Consider the following 15,112-nt stretch of genomic DNA (forward strand, 5'->3'; position numbering starts at 1 on the left):
CTCCCTCTGTATGGGAGTTCATATGCACGTTATTCAAAATATTGTTTTGAAATTAAGCCAGCCCAAGACTGAAGACATGAGAAACAGAAATGCATTCAGAATTACTGTGATACACATCTAGGACAAAGAGCTCTTAAAAACACAGAGTCAAGAGAAGGAAAATATGCAAGGCTGGAGAAAGAACGTGCTTTCTTTTACAGAAAAAAAAGTCTGAGTTCCGTCCATAACTTCAGAGACAGCAGGAATAATTAACTCTGGGCTCAATATGTTAAAATGTGAGCAAGAAAAAACTGAAATGAGAGCTAGAGTGGTAGGAAGCTCCAGTTACCTCTTCTTTTACACGTTAATGAGGACAGTATTGGGACACAGCAGGCAAACAATCATGTCACAATACTGGGACAGCTAGAAGAGTGTCAGCCTCCATCTTCTCCTTTTCCAGACATTTGCTGCATCTTTTCTGTCCTAACAGCAGGTACACTCAGCACCTCAAGAACTTAAAAACCCTTGTTTGAAGTCACACACACAAGCCTGCCACTTTGGCTGACTATCAGAAATTAAGGCAAACAGAAAGGAGGACGTGCTGTGTTTTGGATTTGGCTCCCTCGCCCACTTGAAATCGCACTAAAGGCATATGTGTTTGCAGCAGTTAAACTAAAAAAGTGTTTGGAGTAAACTTATTGCTTCTTTTAGCAGTCTGACCCATTTGGTTCTTGTGACTGTTTCTGGTTGAAGTGACATTCAGGTTATATCCTCTTATTGTTAACAGTCCAAAGTGACTCCTTTCCTGTCTGGTTAACAAAAGCTAGATAATACTAAAATTTCACCAAACCAGAAATAAACATCGGGGAACTCAAACTGAGACTGAATGTTCTGGGCCTAATCCTTTCATGCATATTCAAGCATAATTCCTATTTATTACTGATGGAAATTTTGTCAGAGCAAGGGCTAAGAAAGACTCCAAAATTTGGACTAACTCTGGAAATCAGTGAAACCAATGAAGCCATGGCAGGTGACACAATTTCCTAATCCCGGATTTGAATCTGAAGCAAATAGTTTAAGTATTATACCTATATTCTGTTGTATAGAGGAAAGAATTGTCTTTCTATCTTCACATACACGTGTCCATGTAAGAGGTGGCCCTAAGGCTACCCACCTTGCATGAAGACACATCAGCACCATGATGAACTGTGTGCTTTGTCTACTCCCCTCTCTTGTTGTGTGGACTCTGTACAGTAATCATGTCTGGCCCAGTATCTTGCTATTTACCTTTTCTGTGGTCTTGTATTTTGTCTACTTGTCACAAAGATTTGCTTGCGCATGTGTCAGCAGATCAGTATTGCATGACCATAAAGGAAGAGGGACAGTTGTCATACGCTGTCCTTTCTATTGCTTTTGATGTTTGCCATTAGATTAGCTTTCTCAAAAAGTCAAGTATGATCCTCAACTAAAATAAAAGAAGAAACTGACAATTTTAAAATTTGTTTTCCATGTTTTTCCGTTCTATTACAAATACCCTTTTTTTACATTTCATTACCAATTCCTTTTTCATGAACACTTGTATAACTTGGAAATTAATTTGTAAGATTTGATTACTTTTACAGTTCAATAAAAACATAAGGGGAAAATGTCTGCTAAAAGATTGCACAGTGAGTTTCTCACAAATTATAGAATCATAGAATCATAGAATGGTTAGGGCTGGAAGGGACCTTCAAAGGTCATCTAGTCCAACCCCCCTGCAAGGAACAGGGATATCTCCAACTAGATCAGGTTGCTCAGGGCCTTGTCCAACCTGGCCTTGAACGTCTCCAGGGATGGAGCATCCACCACCTCTCTGGGCAACCTGTTCCAGTGTTCTACCACTCTCATAGTAAAAAATTTTTTCCTAATATCCAACCTGAACCTACCTCCCTCTATTTTAAAACCATTACCCCTTGTCCTATCATAACTGGCCCTCCTGAACAGCCTCTCCCCATCTTTCCTGTAGGCCCCCTTGAGGTACTGGAAGACCGCTATAAGGTCACCCCGGAGCCTCCTCTTCTCCAGGCTGAACAGCCCCAACTCTTTCAGCCTGTCCTCATAGGAAAGGTGCTCCAGCCCTCTTATCATCTTCGTGGCCCTCCTCTGGACCCTCTCCAACTGGTCCATGTCCTTCTTATGTTGGGGACTCCAGAACTGGACGCAGTACTCCAAGTGAGGTCTCACGAGGGCAGAGTAGAGGGGGAGAATCACCTCCCTCGACCTGCTGGCCACGCTCCTCTTGATGCAGCCCAGGACGCGGTTGGCCTTCTGGGCCGCAAGAGCACATATTGCCGGCTCATATTGAGCTTCTCGTCCACCAGTACTCCCAAGTCCTTCTCCTCAGGGCTGCTCTCGATCCAATCACCACCCAGTCTGTATTTATGCCTGGGATTGCCACGACCCAGATGTAGGACCTTGCATTTGGCCTGGTTAAACTTCATGAGGTTGGTACGGGCCCACCTCTCCAGCCTGTCAAGGTCCCTCTGGATGGCATCCCTCCCTTCCAGCGTGTCGACGGCACCACACAGCTTGGTGTCATCGGCGAACTTGCTGAGGGTGCACTCCATGCCACTGTCCACGTCACCAACAAAGATGTTGAAGAGGGCCGGGCCCAACACGGACCCCTGAGGGACGCCACTTGTGACCGGTCTCCACTTGGACATTGAGCCGTTGACCACTACTCTCTGAGTGCGGCCATTGAGCCAATTCCTTATCCACCGAGTGGTCCATCCATCAAACCCATGACTCTCTAATTTAGAGAGAAGAATGTCGTGCGGGACAGTGTCAAAAGCTTTGCACAAGTCCAGGTAGATGACATCCATTGGTCGACCCTTGTCCACCGATGCTGTCACCCCATCGTAAAAGGCCACCAAGTTGGTCAGGCACGATCTGCCTTTGGTGAAGCCATGTTGGCTGTCACCCACCACCTCCTTGCTCTCCATGTGCCTTAGCATGGTTCCCAGGAGAATCTGCTCCATGACCTTGCCAGGCACAGAGGTGAGGCTGACCGGTCTGTAGTTGCCCGGGTCCTCCTTGTTCCCCTTTTTAAAAATGGGGGTTATGTTCCCTCTCTTCCAGTCATCGGGGACCTCGCCAGACCGCCACGACTTCTCGAATACAATAGCCAGTGGCTTGGCAACTTCATCCGCCAGTTCCTTCAGGACCCGCGGATGGATCTCATCAGGTCCCATGGACTTGTGCACCTTCAAGTTCCTCAGATGTTCTCGAACCTGGTCTTCAAGTACAGTGGGCGGTGGTTCATCCTCACAGTCCCTGCTAGTTCTTTCCACAGCTTGGGTGGTAAGACAAGAGGCTTTACCATTGAAGACTGAGGCAAAAAATTCATTGAGTACCTCAGCCTTCTCTATGTCCCGGGTAACCAGAGCACCAGTATCCTTCCGGAGGGGGCCTACATTCTCTTTGGACTTCCTTTTGTCCCCTACATACCTATAGAAGCATTTCTTGTTGCTTTTTATATCCCTTGCCAAATTCAATTCCTTCAGGGCTTTAGCCTTCCTCACTTGATCCCTGGTCACTCTAAATTACCTGAATTCCCAACCTCCAGAGAAGTATGTTAATGAATATTGTGATTGGTAAACCTGCCTACCTTTGCTTCTCATAATTTCCATTAAAGGACATTCAGTACAGGCTGGGCGGAGAATGGATTGAGAACAGCATGGAGGAGAAGGACTTGGAGGAGTTGGTTCAGGAGAAGCTCAACATGAGCCGGCAATGTGCATTCATGTTGAAAAAAACCAACTGTATCCTGGGTTGCATCCAAATAAGCATGGCGTGCAGGTCAAGGGAGGTGATTCTGCCCCTCCACACCGCTGTTGTAAGACCCCACCTGGAATACTGCATTCATCTCTGGAGTCCCCAACACAAGAAGGACGTGGAGCTGCTGGAGTGAGTGCAGAGGAGGGCCATGAAGATGTTTCGAGGGCTGGAGCACCTCTGCTATGAAGACAGGCTGAGACAGTTGGGGCTGTTCAGCCTGGAGAAGAGAAGGCTCTGGGGTGATCTTATTGCAGCCTTCCAGAACTTAAAATGGGCCTACAGGAAAGCTGGAGAGGGACTTTTTCCAAGGGCATGTAGTGATAGGACAAGGTGCAATGGCTTTAAACTGAAAGAGTGGAGATTTAAATTAGATATAAGGAAGAAATTCTTCACTCAGAGGGTGGTGAGGCACAGGAACAGGTTGCCCAGAGAAGTTGTAGATGCCCCATCGGTGGAAGTGTTCAAAGCCAGGTTGGATGAGGCTTAGGGCAACCTGGTGTAGTGGAAGGTGTCCCTGCCCATGGCAGGGGGATTGGAACTAGATGATCTTTGAGGTCCCTTCCAACCCTAACCATTCTATAATTCTATGATTCAGATCCTTCTTTTTCTCCATGACTCCAACTTTTCCTAATCCAAGAACTAGACTTCATCCTTTCTCATTATAGGGAATGAAGCAAGGATAATTACAACCAGAAAAGTAAACAATGAAATTAATTACTACCACTTGAGAGAGTTTATGAGAATATGAGTTTTGAAGCTTTGTCAATGGACAACTAGTACTAAGAGCTCACATACTATTTTGAAAAAAATTGCTATATATTTCAGTGCAGTCACTACTCATAGACAAGTCTTGGGAAAAAGACCTAGAGTAAATTTGGTGAGTATATTTAATGTGTCTTGTACAAAGCCTATTTTTACTATAAAGAGGAGTAAATGAATTTTTTTTTTCCTACTGAAATTACTAGATGTATGCAAGAAATGATGTTGGAGAGTCATGTCTAGTCAGCTTGGTACTAGTACTCTTCCATTTTATAAAGCTGGTCTACTTATGTGTACCTTGGTGCTCTGTTCTTGTTTTAGGCACAGTTAACAAACTATGATTTAAAGAAATTCCAATTTCATTTCTGTCCTGTGTTCACTGAAGTTTGTTGACTTCAAGTGCTGATTTACTTTGCATTAGACATCAGATTTTTGGATAGAGTTGATCTATCTCTTGCCATGATGTAGTCTTTGTCATTGGTGAAGACAAAGGCCTTCTCTGTACCAAGTGCTGTAGGGGAGGAAAGAGATGCTTAGGGAGGGAAGAGCTTTGGCTGAGGGTAGCCAGCAGAGTGAACCTTCATTCACAGTGTCTTATTCTCAGATGTTCCGGGTTACACAGCTTTTATCAGGGCCCTGTGCTAAATGCCACTGCACGACCAAGCTTGGCCTGAACTAGAGTCTACTGCTCTTTGCAGCTTTGCCATCTTCGTCATCAGGGATGTTACAACCCCGTTTTCTAGAAGAGTTGTAATAGCCTGGTGATTCCTGATAGAAGTCTCCTGGCTCATGGACTTCTAAGAGAATCAATCAACTTCAAGTTGGCTAAGATCAATCCTTTTAAAATCGTAGGAATGAAGCTTTAAGCACATGTTTTTACCAGAAATGTGAGTTGGAATCAGCTAGGGCAATGAGGAGAAATTGTTTATATCCAACAGGATAAACCCAACTTTTATAAATACCTGCTCACATGTTGGGAGGGAAATGCCAGGGCTTGTTGGTAGCCATTAGATAGGAACCGAAGGTCCTGGCTCATGCACTGTGTGTAAGAGGGTACTTTGGCTCTCTTTTGTTATTTTCTTTCCTGCCCGTTGCTGGTTTCAGTTCTCCTTCCAAACTTAATGTTTGCATTCTCCCTCCTTGTCATTTGCATGCATGCAGAAAACATATGCTCTTGATTTTGCTTCTTCTTTTAAACGTATCAGTGCAATACCCTGGTATCAATATTCAATACCAAGATTGTATTCTGATCTTTTAAAGAGCTCCTTCAGGTCTCCAAAGACTAGATGGCACCTGTACAGGCTTCTACTCAGTGTAGGCCCAGACTATTCTCATATATATACCAAGCAAATGGGGACAGTTTCTGTTTATATCCTTAAGACACTATTGTTCACAGAAGTAGCCAACAAAATGACAGAATTCTTTGTTAGGTTAGATACAGTCTATCTTGTTAAATACAATCCCTGAAATGTATTCTGTGACATCAGCAGAAGTGTCGTAAGAGAACATAATTGTGAAACCTCTCTTTGTGAATAAAAGTGATGGCTTATTTCTCTCCAACTTAAACTATCTTTTACACTCAAAGCTTCTTGTTTATAAACACTAAATTTGCCTCTTTGTTTACAATTAACTGCACATACTTGCAATTTATTCCACAAGAAACACATTTTTTTTCTCCAGAAGTACAAATATTGCTTCCCTTTTTGTTGCTAAGTTGTTTTATTTGTTCGTGTGCAAGTGCCAGCCCACGGGTTAGTTTTGTTTGATACAGCTCGTTAAGATGTTTACAAGTTGTATCACATCACAACATTTCAACAGGAAAAAGTGAGATTTTTAGAAACAATGATTATATTACTTAATAGAAGAAATGGAGGCACACACAGTCTTCAATGTCATTATCTCCAAAAATGGACAGGCTACCCATAGCAACTAGCCATTTATATAAACTAATCACTTTAAAAGATTCCAGCTTCTCTAGAACCCAACCGTAAAATCATGGGGTTTTGCTGAGGATAACATTGCTTTTTTCCTGAACTTCTATGTTCTAGAGCCATGCTAGCAGAAGTTTACTTTCTTTCTCTTTCCTTCTCTCATCATTGTTGATGAGAATTTTAATTTCTGAGGAGACATAGTGATTTGGATAAATAAATTCAGAACAAATCCTACTTGAAATCAGAGAAACAAAGAAATGGCAGCTGAGTGCCAAACGTATTTCCAGACCTCTTACTACAATCACTAAAAAAAAATTTTTCTCTCCCTGGAGATTTCTTCTCATTAAGTGACAAGCCCTTCAAGAGCTATAAAAAGTCAAAGTATTTTGTTCCCTCTAAGAATTTTCCAGTTTCCATGACCAGGAACTTTTGCAGATTTTCTTGTTCCATTTGCAGAAAAAAAAAATGATTACCAGTGTACCATTATTGTATTTAAATATAAATAAGAAAAGAAATACAGTATACAAAAAATCAACATTGTTTATTACAGCTTGAGAAAGTTTTAATGTTAAAAAATGAAGCATAAAGTACATTCACATGCTTCTTTTTAAACTTCCCTGAATTTGTCACACACTGAAAAAAAAAAGCTATATAGGAAACCTAATGCTTCATGAAGTCTAAAAGTGAGTTTTACTACTGTGATGTCCTTAAAAAAATAATTAGTTATGGTACTGCACATGCTTCTTTAACTCCTATAGATTTATGTCCACCAAAATTATCAATTTCTCTTCTTTCCTCTGTTCTGTCCTGTGCAATGTGGAGTTTGCAGCTGCAGGAGTTGCCAGTATGCCTTCAGAAAGTCATGAAGGAATTGATATGCATACATGCATTTAATGCTCCAGTTCATGTATGTAACTCTGGTCAGGAAAGACATGCATGATAAAAAGCACAAAATCAAAGCCGAGTTCAGTGACAGCTCAAAGTCACACTGAAGTCATTAAATAGTTGAATTTAGAAAAAGAGTGGAAAGTTTCAGTTCCCAAAGTAAAGTCTGCAGAACTGAAAGGGAGGTAATAATCGAAATTACTTTTTGTCTGTAATGAAGGGGTAAAGGAATACAAAAATATTCCTTTCCACAAAATAGTAGCACAAAGTTTAAAACTTTATAATTTCATGTGCTAAATTTTATTAATTTATTGTCAGCTGCATACGTTACAGACTGGTAAGCAAGAACTATTTAAAATAACAAATGTAGCTGGGACCTAGTTGAGCATTAGCTTTTTTTTTCTCTTCCATTAAATAGAAAGAAGAATGTATTTACTTCTTTGTTTCATCCCTTCCTCTTCATTATTTACTTGTGCTTCTTTCTTCTGCAAGCATGTTTTAAAGTTTACAGTACGGGAACATCTTTCTGGAATGATAAAACTTTTTGGGGAAAAAAGTCCCATAGAGAACAGCTCAGAAATATCCAAAGTAGAAGAAGGATGATGAACTCTGGGAAAGCTGTGAGGGGTGAGTGGAACAGTTGACCTTAGGTGTGGAGGCTAGTTTCCTTACTCCAGATGATAGGGAAGAAGAGAGGGTGCTTTTCTAGTTTTGAAGGCTAGGGCCAGCCATCCTTCTTGGTTTTGAATATACCATTTTGTGTGGATGTGATTACTACTCATGAACTGTCCCATAGAAAGCAGTGAGACGGGAGGTACTTTCTAATGTAAATACTGGAAAGGAAGGACATGAACTGAAGTATCTATTACAAAAATAAATACTGGCGCATTTCATCCTCTTCCTGTGTCTTTGGCACGCTGCCTGCCTCAAGCCATCTCCCAGTGCACAGCTGGAGTGGACTGTTCACTGCTATACCTATGAGAAAAGCGTGGTGTTTCCCTGCCATTTAACCATTGCCTCATCTTATAACCTCAGGGTGAAGAAGGACCTGTTGATGGCTCTTTTTGATTGTTGGTTCTTAAGGATGGCCAATAAGGTCACTAACAAAGCTTAAGATAAAGATCATGAGACCAGCTGGAAAACAGAAGGGTCTAAGGATTCCTTTTCTCAATGATGTAAACCTAATCATGGAGACTACAGAGGCAAAAGCCCCAACTCACTACACTAAGCTTAAGCAAAGCCAGATCAATTGCAAATAAAGACAGATGAGCTTTATCTGAACAAAACAAGGAGGGATTTGAAGCTTATCTAGATAAATGGGATTTTGATGGTAGAGCATGGCTTTTCTCATGGGCATCATTTATTTTAATTATCCTACACATGGAAAAAGAGGGTGCTTTGGACAGAAGGAATCTTGCTCAGACATCTTGACCTAATTAAGAGTGCATTGACACTTTATACTTAAATTCTGTCACTAACATGCACATGACCTTGGAAAGTCACATTGGTTATTGTTTCATAAAACAATCTTAAACAAAAATGGGAAAGCTCATTTATTTTTCTGGACTTTGAATATAGAAGGATTTGACCACTTACACATTAAAGTGCCAAGATCCCTGCACAAGTATGCCTAGCAACTTTAACTTCCTGGGCCTGGATTGTTAAATAGTCTGCATAGTTGTGGCAAAAGGCTAAATGGCAAGATGCTTAATTCACCAGTAAAGGTTCTGGCATAGCATGGATGAACATACACGACATACAAAATGCATGTGTTTTTTTTGCTGCGCTTCTACACTTCAAGAACAAATAAAAGCAGCATGTAGAGTGTGTGTCTTTGTGAAAAGCTTACAGCTCTTCTCTGCTGACATGATTTTTCTACATGTTCTCACTACAGGATTTAGTTGTTTGGGGTTTTTTTGGCAAGAGAAACAGGAAGAATTGTATTCGGGCAATAAAGGTAGGAGTAGGAAAGTAATATACCTAAAAAAAATAAATTCATAGCCTAGAAGTTATTAAGACTGTGTCTACTATCACCTGGGCCATTGAGTTGGGGCTTGTGCAGCAGAGCATTCAGCTTCTGTCAAATCTGCAAGGTGATTCTTGGTTTAGAGCTGATAGACTCACTAGGTTTACCTAAAGGCTTTCAGAATTAGAAAAATACTGTCCTCATTTAAGAAAACATAATTTTTTATAAAATCTTACATACAATCCAAGAGGATTTTTGAACTGAAGATGACAGTTGCTGCTGAGAGGTGGAAAGTGTGTACCCTGGACTTCTGTGTCTGAGGAGAGCCGTTTTGTCATGATTCCACTTCCTGAAAGCATTGGAAGAGCTTTGTTTTTCCTCTAGCACACATTGAAAACAAGTTTTGAAACCTTGAGAGCTGTTGTGAAACAGTCATCCACTGGCAAGCTCTTCTACTTTTGCCTTCCAAATATTTTAAAATTTATATTGTGTCTAGCACACCGTTTTTCCAGAGAGCCATGGGGAACATGCAATTGAAAAGTTTGACAGATACATTCAGGTTGCAAAAGTAGTTACGCTGGGGCTGGGAAATAACACAGCTAGATTGTTTTTTTGACCCTTTGGACACAACTCTTTGCACTGAGCAAGGCAGTGGTATCATGAATAAGGAGTGCTGGCATAATTAGTCTTGCTCCATACATGCACATACCCGGATAAGTCTGAATGAAGGCTGTGCCTCTCACATGGCCAGCTACTCCATACAAATATTACTGGGTTCTTTAAATGGACCAACAACTATTCTTAGCAAATAACCAGACACTTGACAAGCATGTCTGTTGATAGAAACAGGATCAAGGGGCTTGCAGGTCTATTGGCTTCATGCTGTTCTTCTGATTTTGTTTATAAATACAAACTTCTTTTTAGTGAAGATTCAGCATTCTGTGGATGTCCAGAGTCCTTCAAAGTCAGCTTAAGCTGAACATCAGTTTTACTGTCTTATACCCAAATGCCAAACACCCTGTAGTAAGTGAGCATTTGGTACTAATTTTGAAGTGTCAAGCTTCAGCTCCAAATTGGAAAAAGGATCAGCTTTTTTTGTCATGTAATTGTTTTGAAAAGAAAATCCAACAGGAATCAAAAAGACATAGGGGGGGAACATCTCATTACCACTCCACAAATCCATGAATTTTGCAATAATTAGTGCAAACAGATGCATATATAATGCTACATGCGACTCAGATAAGCTCCAGAGGTTACCTACATCTCACAAAATAACTTGAGAACATGGCCCCACTTCCATATGTTTATGCCAAATGAAACTCAGGTGTGAACCTGAAAAGTAGGTTTTCATAGTGTATTGTCCACAATTTATTTACAGAAGAAATGCTAATGCCGAGGCCAAAGTAGAACTGCGACTTCTGAGCATGATCTGGCATCTGCATCCATGAAACTTCCTGGACTGCTGCTTATTCCTGGTAATCTCAATTTTGATCACAGGTTGAAAAGTGAAATAACACCCATTGCAGAGCCCACAGCTCTTGCAGACTGCTTGTTTTATGGCAATACCTCTTGTTTCGCCTGAGCTAGTTGTCTTTTTCCTGCTCACTCAGGAGCCTCGTGAGTCCACTGACTCCAAAGAAACAATGCAGGATATTGCGTGGATCAGTTTATTATTCTGAGCTGTTTGTTTAGTTATGTGGGGCTTTCACTATCTCTGGCATTCCAGAGCAGCCTTACTTTGAGGACTGTGCTGACTCTAGTTAGCAAATAGGTGAATTAAGCTGTCTGTTCTGCTTGTTCTCTTTTGCCTGAAATACATGTGAAAGAATCAAGACAAGGTGAAGCAGTTGCACTCTAGGTTAGAAGTCCAACAGTTATTCATTAAAGCTGAGTTTCCAAAGTTAACAAACCAGCAAATTTATTACATTCTTTGTTAACAGAGTGCAGTCAGTTTAGTAGGATGGAGGTAGAATTGGACTGACTGCAACATACATTACAAACAGCATTCCTGAATGGGTGAGTGAAGAAATGAGTCTAAGCTGCAAAAGAAATGAAAATCCAGATGACTACCAGATTCGTATTTTTATATCAAGTGTAATTTCCACCTGCCTTCTGCTGTTCTGGTCCAGATGGAAGTCCAATCTAAGTGAAGGAAAAACAGAGCCCACTATGCATTATATTGTGACAGTGTTCTTGCACTTCATGAATTTCAAGTACCTGTACATGTTGCAAAAAAAGAGAAGGAATCCTTTCAGCTTCCTCTTATGGATACAAAGAGAGAACAGAATAAAAAGCATTACATCCCTATATAAACCTGTCCTGTAGCCACATCAATATTATTATATGCCTGTTCTCTTGCCTCATCTCAAAGTCAAACTAAACAAAGAACAGAAAAATAATCAAATGCGTGGAATAACTGTTGCTCCTGGAAACACGATGATTGAGAGTGCAACTATACAAAGCATAAGCGCAGAGGATTGAGAGTTGCTGCTGTTAATAATCCAAGGGCTAAAGGCAACAGACTTGAAATAGGAGGCAGCCAATTTGAACCAACAAAAATAAGTTCTTTCCCCTTTTTTTTAACCTCTTCTCCTCTATACACACTGCACAAGTTAGACTCTGAGACTCGTCTAGAATGGTGTATTGTAGAGTCAGTGGTATGAACAGGTTATAATAGGTTCAATAGATTCAAGGAAGACAACTATTTATAGCCATTAAATCTATTGAATTCAGTACTTCAAGTCTGCCATGCTGCAAAGTTCTTCCACTGTTGACACTGGAAGCTGAGACTTTTTACAAGAAGAAGAAGAAGAAGAAGAAAAAGAAGAAGAAGAAAAAGAAGAAGAAGAAGTAGAAGAAGAAGAAGAAGAAGAAGAAGAAGAAGAAGAAGAAGAAGAAGAAGAAGAAGAAGAAGAAGAAGAAGAAGAAGAAGAAGAAGAGGTTTTAACTTGTCCTGTTGTACAATTTTCTTAAGCAGTCATTAGTGGACACTGTTGGAAATGAGTGCTGCTCAAAGCAGCATTTGGCTTCACCCAGCATGGCAGTTTTTACAACTTCTGGAAATGCATTTTAGAGCCAGTCCCTTGACGTCTTTTCAAAATCTTTTGCTGGCTTTTACAAGAACGCATTGAAACCCCTTGTTTTGGTGGCCAACAGCCTGTGGTTCCAAAGAAATCAATTTTTGTGTGTGAAGGCAGCAAAGAGAACAGCACACACGGAAGTTAAGTTATGGACTAAGCTAAAGCCAGCTTACTCTAGGAATGCAGAGAAAAAAAATATTTCTCTGCTGTTTACATAACTGGAATGTTTCCCCACTTGTAAGCAGGTCAATACTTTTATCGTGGCTGTTCAACAGTGCCAAGATGGAAAATCTTGTTTCCTTCAGGTACCTCAAAGTACAACAAACATGTGATAGAGCAGCTTTACAGTTTATCAGACAATAAGCCACCTACTAATGCAGCAGAACATGTTCTGTTTTAAGCCCTATCTAGCTTGTCACCACAGGAGTTGTGTTCTTGAGTGTGTTTGTGCATCCTGCTAACCTGGACAGGGTCAGCAAGAACAGAGCACAGTGCATATCTGAGAGCTGAAAGTCTGTTTCCCACCCATCTTAAAGACAGACAGAGAGGGAAAGATCACTCCCAGAGGCGTTGTTTAAACATAACAATTGTTAGGTCAGAGCCTTGGAACAGCAGACTGACCTAGAGATACCACCCAAGAGATGGGATAGCCTGAGAGCCCTGTACAGAGAGCAGAAGAGATTTGGAAATGTCTGACAGAGGAGGAACCCCACCCAGCTTCCAAAAATAATGCAGAACAAGCCTTACTATGCAAACTTATGAAAAGTTTGTACAGACTGTATACAAGTTCACGGTAACTTGAAACTTGTCATTGTTCACGTTTGCAGAGGCATTTCTTAATCTGTTTCCCTTTGCTCCCTTGATTGCAAAATATTTCTGAAAGAAGCTTTCTGTTCAAGATGAGGAACAGCGAGAAGTACATGCAAAAAGAATATTCAGCATCCATTTTAAGGAGATGAATTCTTATATATGCAATCCAGAGAACATATCTGTCATGATGGCTCTTAGTTATGCTAGTGCTTGCATCTGATAAGACAACGCACGTACTTAGAGTGCACATTCAGACTAAAGGCTTGGCTGGATCACAGCCATGATACTTGGCTTAGAGATTTTGAGGTGCCAGAGAACAAACAGATTTTTACCATACTAGTGTCAGTTAAATCATAAAGTATCTTTGCATAGAATTAGCTCTTTCTGTCAAACTGACAAGGATTTTTTAGACAAAACATTAGCAGCACTAAGGCAGATGATGGCTGTGCAAAATCCTCTAGATTTCTAAGACGGTGATATAGTTAATCCCCATGATGAGATTTAAGGGCTGCCATATTGCAATCTATTCCCCCCCTCTTCATTTGCAACCCAAGCAAGGAAGCCGATGGGCCAGTTGCTTTCTTTGGCTGTGAAACCGATCCAGCATCTATCACAAACCTCTCCTTGAATCACGCCCATTTTTATTAACTTAACACAGTGAAACTTCAGATGTAGTGCGGTTGCAAACCTAAAATCAGGGCCTTATGTTAAAAGAACTCACTAGTAGTCAGTTCATTTGCCTTCCTCGCAGGCATATGTGTAGATTGCATGTTCCACCCTGTGCCACAACAGCAATAACCAGCTCTTCTGACTAACATCTTATATCATAAGCAGCTTTGAAGATTAGGTTTTTATTTTCATGTACGTACATCTTACAGCTTTGGAAACTGAACTGCAAGTACTCTGGTTATAAACAAGTCAACAATTCATTCTAATATATTGTTTCTTGCCTTTTCAGCATAAGGAAACCAAGTGTAAGTGAATACGTAGCGTGTCCATCCCACATAGTCCTTGAACCTGAGGACAACCGTTCATGACAGAGTACCTTCTCCTTTTATGCTTACAGTTTTAAAGTACTGTTTCTCCTTCCCATTTGTCCACAGTTTATCCAGGAACAGGTGGCTCAAGGAAGGTCGTTCACATTCACTTGGGTTCTTCGCTATTTGCAGCTGCATGAATTGGAGCACCAAGAAGTCATGTATTTTGGTCAAGATAGGAAAGACTTTGTACATCATCAAGGATTGTCAGCCAAGATCTTCAAAGCTGTAGCCAGACCCTGAAAGTTACAGTGCTGACTGGCCAAATATTACTCCCTTTGAAGTACCTGGAAGGCCAAGGACACATCAGACATCTTAACTGTGGTGCAAATACATTTGTCTTAGTTGCAGATGTCTTGAGAAAAGAAGCGGAAACAAAAGCCACAGCCTGTATTTCAGAGGGCAATTATATTTTGTGAGGTAAGGGTAAGTAAGTGTGGTATGAAGAATTGCTTAATTAATCTGTAAAGGTGGAATAAATACTAGCAATATAGACTGAAGAGGTCACTATAGAAAAAGGAGGTGATCACAGGGTGAGAGACTGAGGACTGCTTCTTCAAGAGACCAGCTACTCCATGAATTCACTGCATTACAATCTGTAACAGTTTTCATGATTCTGGAAAAGGGCGCAATTAATTTAATCTGGCATACCACTCTCTTGTGTTTTTCTCGCACATCAGTCTGGCTTCCTGTGCTCTCCCAGCTTCATATTTATTTCCATCCAGGCTTGATTTCTCTCAGTCCTAAGCTGTGTGTGGCTCATCTGGGCTGAAGTAAGATTCTTGCCTTATTTCTCTTTCAAACCTGCCGGCAGTGCAAGAGACTATCTCCACAGATGAGAATTCTGTA

This window comes from Tauraco erythrolophus, chromosome Z (genome assembly GCF_009769465.1).
Source record: "Tauraco erythrolophus isolate bTauEry1 chromosome Z, bTauEry1.pri, whole genome shotgun sequence".
Lineage (NCBI taxonomy): Eukaryota > Metazoa > Chordata > Aves > Musophagiformes > Musophagidae > Tauraco > Tauraco erythrolophus.